This window comes from Orcinus orca, chromosome 14, assembly GCF_937001465.1.
Source record: "Orcinus orca chromosome 14, mOrcOrc1.1, whole genome shotgun sequence".
NCBI lineage: Eukaryota > Metazoa > Chordata > Mammalia > Artiodactyla > Delphinidae > Orcinus > Orcinus orca.
The window spans coordinates 42,725,275-42,736,340 of record NC_064572.1 but is presented as its reverse complement, the minus strand read 5'-3'; positions in this window follow the sequence as shown (position 1 = coordinate 42,736,340).

The window sequence follows — 11,066 nt, the reverse complement described above, 5'->3', positions numbered from 1 at the left end:
TTCTGTATTATTCCCATCAGCTTTAATTACATGTTTAAATTAGAATCCTCAACTCTTAAAAACCTTAATTTCTAGTGAAAGTTAAGAAGTAAGCAATTATGAACTGTCTTTTACATTAGCATTCTGTAGATTGGTGAGCATAAATACCAGTGATAATTTCTAAAAACATTTGTTTTCTTATAGAGGACATCTCAGGGTGACAGCAAACATTTTCATTAATAGTCCTAAATACCTTTAGTTTCTCTACTTAGTAATTGATGTCTCAGTATCTTTTTTTTTTTTTGGAAATTAGGTATTCAATAAACTTCCATAACTTAAATTAGCACAACTCTAGAACTTTAAGTTATCAAATATCTGAAGGGATAATTTTAAGTAGACATAGCTAAAATATATTTTTAAAGAGTTTACCCCAAAGCTTTTATTTACATTTAAAGTGTTATTTAAAGTGTTATCAAGCTATTTTTCTTGCAGCAGATATGATAAGGTCTTATTTGACTTCTATTAAACCTAGGTACAATAAAGTATTACGCTTAATGTTGATGACTCTAACGGTATGTCTATATTAATTAGATCCACAAACAAACTTTAATACCAGATATCAACTTAATATTGAATATTTCCCGGTTTACGTGAACCTGAAAGTCATTTTGGCCGGTTTCTTTATTTGTAAGCGCTCTTTAAAAAATTAAATAGAGCTCTTTATAAGTTAAATTTTGATAATACTTTCCAGAGGTGGAGATATCGCACATGTATAATGTGTACACAGACATAAACAGGCAAAACTAGAGATCTCATGGCTTCATTTAAAAGAAAAAAAACTTAGTTATGAATTAGGTATTACAATATAAACTTACTAGTTTACAAAGGACAGTTGGAATACATTAAAGTTGCTTGTTTATATGACTAAGGCTTTACTATTTGTAAAGTTTGGCTGAGGGAGCATTCCCAGCGGTTTGAATTTTATAACTGCCACTTTGTCATTTTTTTTCCTTGATTTCAGGTCTTGTCTGATTGAGCTAATTAGGCTCAGTCTCAGGTCCTTGTGGCCTGTATTTACATTTCTGCTTTGTAAGAGATTTGCAAGGGAAAGACAGTTGATTTAGTTTCCCAAAGAACAGGTCTGTCACCTAAATGATACTAAAAGATTTTATCAGTGACAAGATTTCTAATTAAACTGGAAATTATTTTACAAGTTCTATGTTCTAGGACTTTAGAGTTTAATTTATCATGCCTTCAAACGTTTGTATAAGGCATTCAGCAAAGACCTTCTTTCTGAGTTTACAGGTTAAACCCAGAGCAAAATCACTATTTTTATTTTTCTTAGCCCTTGAATGTGTTCCCAGTTTTACCTACTTGTATGGTTCAGGTAGCCCTGTTGGTGTCTTTTAGTATGTTCAATTAATATTTCCTGAGGGGCAGATTTATATGCGTTGTCTTATAATACCATGTAGGGGAAGTATTTCCCAGTGAAACATGACTATTCCACAATATAATTAAACAAAAGAGATGTAGCCATCTTATATAAAGCCCATTTAAATATACCAATTTTATATACTTTCATCTCAATTCCATCAACTTTATACCTTTAACTTTACTTTTCATTAAGAGCCAATCAACAAGCTTACAGGAGGAATTCTAGAAGTTTTTCTTTTTGTTCCCTGTCCATTTTATCTTTTTTTATATAAAAGGCTTCTGGGATCCCCAGAGTGAGGTTGACGCAAGGAACTTAGACCCTTTGGCCTAACTGTTGTCCCAAGTAATTGCTGGTCAGGTATCTCAGTGTCAAAAAAATTTTTTTAGCCTGTTAAATATATTTTAAAGCTGGGGTAAATAGAACAGACGTGTTTGGCTTTTAATGTTGGGGACCAGTAGGGGGTCCCTTTGGCCCATTTAACCTTAGGTAGTGTAATATCAAAACCTTGTGTTTAAGTCACATCAGTGTCCATTTTATTTATCCCATTTTAAATAACCATCTAAAGATTTCTTTATTCATTTGAGGGAATTCCTTTAAAATTTCTACCTTGTTGGAAATAGTATCTAGACTTTCCTTATAGGGTTTTTACTGTTAACATTAATTATTCTAATGATTCTGTTAGCATCTGTGAGACCCATTGAGGGAAGGCAAAGACCACAAATGAAGCTTCCCCACACCAGTTTTTCTTACTTGTTTTAAACTAAAGAAGTTCTTAGGTAATCATTAGATATATTTCTTTTTTCCACCTTTAATGTGATTTGTTTTTATAGGTACCAGTAAAACAGCTGTTTATAATGAGAGCACTCTAGATTGACCAATTTGTTAGTTTCTCCAATTTTTAAAAGGATCCATCATTTGGCCATTAATAAAGTATATGTATTTATAGTGATTCAAACCATTAAGACGCAAGAGGCTTCCCATAAGAGAGATGGTGAGGGTGTAACCTAAGTAAAATCCAGAAAGTTTACTCTCAAAAATAGTATGGCAGGGCTTCCCTGGTGGCGTGTCCCGGTCCGGGAAGATCCCACATGCCATGGAGCGGCTGGGCCCATGAGCCATGGCCGCTGAGCCTGCGCGTCCGGAGCCTGTGCTCCGCAACGGGAGAGGCCACAACAGTGAGAGGCCCACGTACAGCAAAAAAAAAAAAAAATAGTATGGCAGAGGTCAAGTTTTCAAAACACAGACATACACGGAAAGTCCTAGGAAGATCAGGTAGCACATTTACATCTCAAAGACACAGGAAGAGAAATGCAGGTTTCCCCCAGAAGGCCTTTGTTTAAAGTTAGAATTCTGAAAAGATATTTTTATCAAGCCAGCTTTTTAACCTTAATTTAACTTAACTGCATATGCAATATAAGAGCCTCGTCATTTTTAGGATGTGATTTCCTTTAACTTCCAATTAAGTAAATATTGATATAGAGGCTCATAGGTCTGGATGGTTAACTCAGATTTCTTAGCAAATCCCAATGGATCCCGACTCAGATCGGAAAATTCCTTAGCCAAGGCTCTGAGTTCTACCAAGGTCCAGGGTGTATACGTAAGCACCCAGGATGGTTCACCCTTCCCTGTAATAGGTTTCTCCTATGGGACCACTGCATGGTACGAGGACTCTGCATCCACCACTCCCGTAAGTTTCTCAAAGCCATAACCAGCCGGGAGGAGTCGTGTCCCTTTTTTTCAGAGCAACGCTCTCATGTAATATCTTTACTTTTACCCTGACAAATTCTATTAAGGCAGCAAAATTGAGGAAAAGCATCAGATCAGCCTCTTACCTAACCACTCAGCCAAGACCACTCAGTCTCCTACAACTGAGCAAACCCTGGTATCTCAACCAGGCCCCCCACCACCACCACCCCAGTATCTTTCAGCTGGGTGGGGGCAGGTACCTGCTATATACCACCAAATAAAACTCAGATTCATCAACCAACATAGGAGATCCAAGAACCAGGAGAGACTTACCCAAATTCGTCTGGACTCTCCAAGGAGGCAGATGGGCACAAGGGGTCGCTACTGGTACCAAGGCTCCGTTTCCTCTTAGAGTTCAGGCGAAGGAGAAAAGTCCACTCTGGGTCCCTTATTCGTGGTCGCCGTAACTCTTGACTTAAAAAAAAAGCACAACATGAGAGTTGGGAGTTAAGTTTTATTTGGGGCAAAATGAGGACTGCAGCGGAGCAGACAGCGTTTCAGTGAACTCTGAGAAACTGCTCCGGGGAGACGAGGAGGGGAGCCAGGTTATATAGAAGTTTTATAACAAAGGGCAGGTAGTCAGAACGTCAAAAGGTTATTGTTAACTAAAGAAAACCAGGTATCTCAAGTTAAGGAATTTAGCGCTTTTCAGTGTATGGGAAGATGCAGGAGTCTGGGCTCACTGAAATCATTCCTTTGATATGCACCTCAGCCATCTGGGGCCTGTATCCTGTGTTTTCTTTCCCCTTTTTTCCACTCTTCCTCCTTCTTCCTTCTACCCCTTTGTCCATCTTTCCATCCATCTTTCTTTCCATCCTTTCTTCCATTCTTCTATTCTTCTCTCCTCCTTCCCTCCCTTTCTCCCTCTATCCTTCCCTCTTTTTCTTTCCCCTCCTCACTTACTTCCCTTTATCATTTCCTCTAATTTTTCCTCCCTCCCTCCCTCCCTCCCTCCCTCCCTCCCTCCCTTCCTCCCTTCCTCCCTTCCTTCCATTCAATAGACATGTTTAGGTGTCTGCTGGGTGCTGTTGGTACTTAGTTTGCATGGAATTTTGTTGCCCTTTCTGTCAGGACAGGTCCACCCTTGTGCTACCAGGGAACTTTTGTACTGTGTTACCTTCCCCTCCTCTTTCCTTCCTTTATCAATTAGCATGTATGAAACAGCTGCCTTAGAGGAAAAAGCTAAAATGATCATGGAGTTCACTTTCAGGAAGGAAGGTTAAAATCAAGTTTAGAAATCGAGGTATGAGTATGTGAAAAGCTGAATAATAGTGGAATAATTACATGATGTCACAAAACAAGGATGTGAGATGCCAGAAGACAGCGTGAGCATTATTGTTAGAGTGAAACGAGACACCGGCTGAGTTTAGAGAATGGAGCAGTTTTTGTGGGGTGGATGGGTTTGGGAAAGGCTTATAGAGAAGGAGCGTAAACTGGGGTTCCAAATAGGATTTTCATATTTGGAAAAGAGAAAATTTCAGTCCAGGAAAAGGGAATGACGTGGGTTAAAGCTCAGCAGTTTTGGTCTTTTTTGTTGTTGTTGTTGTTTGTCGCCTACATTTTCCAAGGGAAAGTTCCAGTCCAGGGAACCTCTTTCTTTCCCAGGGCTCCTTTGCCGCCGCTTCCTCTTCAGTTCTGTGTCTTTCCCCACATTTTAAATTCACCTGTTGATGGGCTCAGGGGAAGCACCCCCTTTCTCTCAGTCCCTGCCTCGATCAGTAGACTGGTCACTTTTTGCTGCACATAAAGAGCTTCTTGGAGGGGACATCTGAACTGAAGAGAGGGTGTTGAAATGTTATTCCCAGCTTGGTGGTTGAAATTCCAACTGTAATTTTTATCAGCTCTGGGTGAACCAGAGCATGGTCTGACATGCTGGAGATCTCAGAGGGCCTGAAGTCAAGGATTTCAGTTGGAATTCCCGGCGTGGCTGGCCCACTGTGATTGAGTCCAATCCAGGGAATGCTCATTTTTCTTGCACACTGTATGTACATTGAACAGTTGTTCTTGGATGTTTTCATAGTAGATGTGTGTTATATGCTGAAGCCAATCCATATTATTTGGTTCCGACATCCTCAGTCCATGAAGGAATAGTTGATTTTCAGATGCCTGCAGAACCTTGATCCTAGCCAGGTGTGACTTGAGTGAAATCTGACCGATATACTGTGGTGACAGCCAGGCTGTGGAAGTTGAAGATTCTAAGTTTATTCCCTCTGAGGCTGGCATTTCTCTGCGATTGTTCCATTGTATCCATTCCAAGGCTAGGGAGATATAAGGTGGCCAGGGTCCCCCTAGGCTTGTGGCCTCTTGATATTTGCCCTTAAGTAAAAGGAAAAATCCCTTTACCAAATACTTGCTGGTTGCTCAGAATAAAAATTTTCTCATCGGTACATTACAATTGATTATTAAAAAGTTCACATTCAGGCATCCTATATGGTGTGTGTGTGTGTGTGTGTGTGTGTGTGTGTGTGTGTGCGCGCGCGCGCAGAACAAGGAATTCCTTTTCCTTCCAAGGACAGTGTAGTGATTCTCAGGGTCTATTTGATCTTTCCTTCCCTTCATCAGGTGATATCTGGTTAAAAGGGTTACCTTGGAGCAGAAAGGAAGAGGAAAGATGGTCCTGGTGGTAAAGCGTCACTGAAAGCTGTCCTAGAATGATATTGTCAAAAGACACTTTTGAAAGTTTTAATTCAACTCTACATGTTATAAAAAAGGGAAACCTAGGTCCAGAGATGTCAAGTGATTTGGGCCAAAGTGATACAGCAGCTTAAAGATAAACCACGATCTGAGTACAGGTTCTCTGACTCTTGGAAATAATTGCATGTACAGAATCTTTGCACCCTGTTATCAGAGTATGTTAGACAAAGAAAGCAATGATAAGTAAATTAAATGTTTGATCAGCAGAATAAATGAAACGGCTTTGTTCCGCACTTCATTGGGAGAGATTTAATAGAATTTTTAAGAAAAATTTTAAAAGTGAAGGATAAAATATATTTCAAGAGTACAGAGGTCTTTTACAAAGATATATAGGGTCTGTTTGAAAAATATTCTCATAAAAAAAGCAATCAGACTTAATTGCCCACGACATTCTCATAACATGATATAAGGACTTTGGAGGTGTAGAATGCTGAGCTAATTAAAAGCTACCCAATTGCTCAAAAACTATTAAATAGCTGTTTTGTGAAAGAAGTAAACCAAGTACACAATATATCGAAAGACAGTAGAAGCGCAGTCTTCCCCGTATACCATGGGATGCAATCAAAACTGTAATTGGACTACATTTCCTACTCCCAAACGCCAGTGTTAGAGAAGAAAAAGAGATTAAAATAGCTTCTGAATCAAAAACATTTTAAGAAAAAAAAGAAAGAAAATGGAAAGAAAAATCAAAATAATCTGGGTATTGAGGAAGGAAAAACCAAGTGGTCTAATGAACAAAGCTATCATATCTAGCCCCAGCTTGATAGTGCCTCTTCCCTCTCCTCCTGCTCAGCTGCCCCTCATCTGCACCTCAACCACTGAGAAATTAGGAAGGCCTGGCCCCTTAGGGAAGGCTCTGGGAGGGTCAGAGAGAGCACTGATCCCCGCTGTAGGCACATCTCCCGCGCCTCCCAGCTCAGGCGGTTGAACAAAGGCCTTTAGGAGCTGCAGACGTGCCTTCTTGCAGCTCCTCCAGTAGCAGCCGCCCTCTTAGAGCCGGGCTCCAGTGCAGAGCCCTCAAGACAGTCCTGTGTTCCCCACCCAGGAGAAAGCGCCGAGTGAGCTCACTGGCAGTCATGCACAGTTTGGCTTAGCTTCAACCCAGACCTCCTCCTCTGTTCCCCATCTGTCCAAGTCACTACTGTCATCCACCCCAAAATTTACTGATCACCTGTATTGGTTGCATTATTAGAAGCAGTATAGATAGAAGTTAAGAGCAGTGTCTCTGGAGCTGGGATCCCTGGGTCCAAATCTGGACTCCACACTTGTAGCTGCATGATTTGGGCCAAATTACTCAATCTCTTTATCCCCAGTTCTATTATCTATCGATATGGAATGATAATGATAAAGGGTCCCAAGGCATGAGTTGTGAGGTTGTTAAATGAGAAGGGCTTTAAAGCGCTTTGGTAGTGCCTGGCACAAAATAATTGCTCCTTAAACGTTAGCAAAGATTATTACTTTAACCTATAGGGACACAGGGCAACGGTGTCATACCGTCCCTGCCCTGGAGGGATTATGCTGTAATCTGGGAAGCTGAACATCTTTCAGTCATGAAGAAGGAAGTTGGTCTCGTGATCTTGTGCATCCAGCAAAGGATCGGTTGTTCTGTCTGAGGATGGATCGCCATCCCTCCCCCCACCGTCTAGCATGGATGTGACAGAGGCTTCCTGTTTCCCAACAAGAGCTAAGCCCTCTAGTCATGTTGGTTTCTTCCATATCTTAGACTTCTGAGAAGTCCTGAGTTTCATTCACTCTTTTTCAAAAATAAATAAATAAATAAAAGCAGGCTCCTGGTTACACAGGCATAACTACATGTAATTGCCTGAAGAAATATCAGTAGAATAGACATGCATTCTTAAATATGCTACTGTTCTCGAGGCCACCTTTTTGGTTGTGTCCCTTTGGAAATGCAGTCTGGGAAAATGCATAGGAGAGACCAGTCTGATTTGCGGAATCTTATATGAATTTATCAAGCTCATAATGCCCAGACAGATGCATCTCTTAGAATGAAGCTTCCGTGCTCTGGGTAAGTCCCTCCTCTTACTGTGTGATGCCAGTCTTTTCAGTTTAATCCTCTTCCCAACTCGATGACACTCAAGGGTAGGATGGGAGGAAGGATTTCGCACCATTGCCATCTTGGCTACGAACTTCTGTTTATCCAGGAGCATCACCTCTTGGTGGCTTTCACAGCTCATGTCAGTGAGCTGGGGCTCAGGTTCTGCCCACTTCATGCCTAACACCACCTTGAGCAGAAGTTGGCAAACTGTGGCCAAGGAACCCAGTCTAGCCTGCCACTGGTCTTTATAAATAAAGCTTTATTGGGACACAGCCACACCCATGAATTGATATATTGCCTACAGCTGCTTTCATGTTACGAAGGCAGAGTTGAGTAGTATTAATATACATGGCCCCTGTCTTCCAGGAGTATGAAGCTAGGACTGCCTGGGAGGAAGACTTCAGGTTGTGTGGTCAGGAGGAGAGAGTGTCAAGGAGAAGTGATATTTTTTAAAATAAAAATCAGAAAGTCAATGTATTAATGGATGTACATGAGAAATGGAAGCATGGGTGGTCTTGGAGCTGTGGTAACCCAAAGCCTCCATCCCCTCCACAAGGATAGTCCTCTCCCCAAAGATAGGAAAGTCCTGGTCAGCCAACATTTCTGAAGCACCTACTATGTGCCTATCACAGGGTCCACAGCTTTATATGTGGCACCTCCCCCCTGCTAAAAGGGTACCACGAAAAAAAACAATTGGGGAAGATTAAAGGGGCTAAAAATTCCACCCAGAGGGGCTCTAACTTCACAGAAAATCCTGTGTGCTGATAATTAAACCTCTTAAATCACAGCTGAGAATAATTTTGCCACTAGTGGAGTACTTATGTGAAAATAACTATAGTACATTGTGTATATTCTTTGAATTTTTAAATTTTATTTTTTTATACATCAGGTTCTTATTATTCATCCATTTTATACATATCAGTGTATACATGTCAATCCCAATCTCCCATCACACCACCACCCGCTGCTGCTTTCCCCCCTTGGTGTCCATAAGTTTGTTCTCTACATCTGTGTCTCAATTTCTGCCCTGCAGACTGGTTCATCCGTACCATTTCTCTAGGTTCCACATACATGCGTTAATATGCGGTATTTGCTTTTCTCTTTCTGACTTATTTCACTCTGTGTGACAGTCTCTAGATCCATCCACGTCTCAACAAATGACCCAATTTCGTTCCTTTTTATGGCTGATTAATATTCCATTGTATATATGTACCACATCTTCTTTATCCATTCGTCTGTCAATGGACGTTTAGGTTGCTTCCATGACCTCGCTGTTGTAAATAGTGCGGCAGTGCACATTGGGATGCATGTGTCTTTTTGAATTATGGTTTTCTCTGGGTATATGCCCAGTAGTGGGATTGCTGGATCATACGGTAATTGTAGTTTTTTAAGGAACCTCCATACTGTTCTCCATAGTGGCTGTATCAATTTACATTCCCACCAACAGTGCAAGAGGGTTCCCTTTTCTCCACACCCTCTCCAGCATTTGTTGTTTGTACATTTTCTGATGATGCCCATTCTAACTGGTGTGAGGTGATACCTCATTGTAGTTTTGATTTGCATTTCTCTAATAATTAGTGATGTTGAGCAGCTTTTCATGTGGTTCTTGGCTATCTGTATGTCCTATTAGGAGAAATGTCTATTTAGGTCTTCTGCCCATTTTTAGATTGGGTTATTTGTTTTTTTAATATTGAGCTGCATGAGCTGTTTATATATTTTGGAGATTAATCCTTTGTCCAATGATTCATTTGCAAATATTTTTTCCCATTCTGAGGGTTGTCCTTTCGTCTTGTTTGTAGTTTCCTTTGCTTTGCAGAAGCTTTTAAGTTTCATGAGGTCCCATTTGTTTATTTTTGTTTTTATTTCCATTACTCCAGGAGGTGGATCAAAGAATATCTTCCTGTGATTTATGTCAGAGAGTGTTCTTTCTATGTTTTCCTCTAAGAGTTTTATAGTGTCCGGTCTTATATTTAGGTCTCTAATCCATTTTGAGATTATTTTTGTGTATGGTGTTGGGCGGTGTTCTAATTTCATTCTTTTACATGTCGCTGTCCAGTTTCCCCAGCACCACTTATTGAAGAGGCTGTCTTTTCCCCATTGTATATCCTTGCCTCCTTTGTCATAGATTAGTTGACCATAGGTGTGTGGTTTTATCTCTGGGCTTTCTATCCTGTTCCACTGATCTATATTTCTGTTTTTGTGCCAGTACCATGTTGTCTTAATTACTGTAGCTTTGTAGTATAGTGTGAATTCAGGGAGTCTGATAACTCCAGCTCCGTTTTTTTCCCTCAAGACCACTTTGGCTATTTGGGGTCTTTTGTGTCTCCATACAAATTTTAAGATTTTTTGTTCCTGTTCTGTAAAAAATGCCATTGGTAATTTGATAGGGATTGCATTGAATCTGTAGATTGCTTTGGGTAGTATAGTCATTTTCACAGTATTGATTCTTCCAATCCAAGAGCATGGTATATCTCTCCATCTGCTTGTATCATCTTTAATTTCTTTCATCAGTGTCTTATAGTTTTCTGCATACAGGTCTTTTGTCTGCCTTGGTAGGTTTATTCCTAGGTATTTTATTCTTTTTGTTGCAATGATAAATGGGAGTGTTTCCTTAATTTCTCTTTCAGATTTTTCATCATTAGTGTATAGGAATGCAAGAGATTTCTGTACATTAATTTTGTATCCTGCAACTTTACCAAATTCATTGATTAGCTCTAGTAGTTTTCTGGTGGCATCTTTAGGATTCTCTATAGTATCATGTCATCTGCAAACAGTGACAGTTTTACTTCTTTTCCAGTTTGTATTCCTTTTATTTCTTCTCTGATTGCCGTGGTTAGGACTTTCAAAACTGTGTTGAATAATAGTAGTGAGAGTGGACCTCCTTGTCTTGTTCCTGATCTTAGAGGAACTGCTTTCAGTTTTTCACCATTGAGAATGATGTTTGCTGTGGGTTTGTCATATATGGCCTTTATTATGTCGAGGTAGGTTCCCTCTATGCCCACTTTCTGGAGAGTTTTTATCAAAATGGGTGTTGAATTTTGTCAAAAGCTTTTTCTGCCTCTATTGAGAGGATCATATGGTTTTTCTTCTTCAATTTGTTAATAAGGTGTATCACATTGATTGATTTGCGTATATTGAAGAATCCTTGCATCCCTG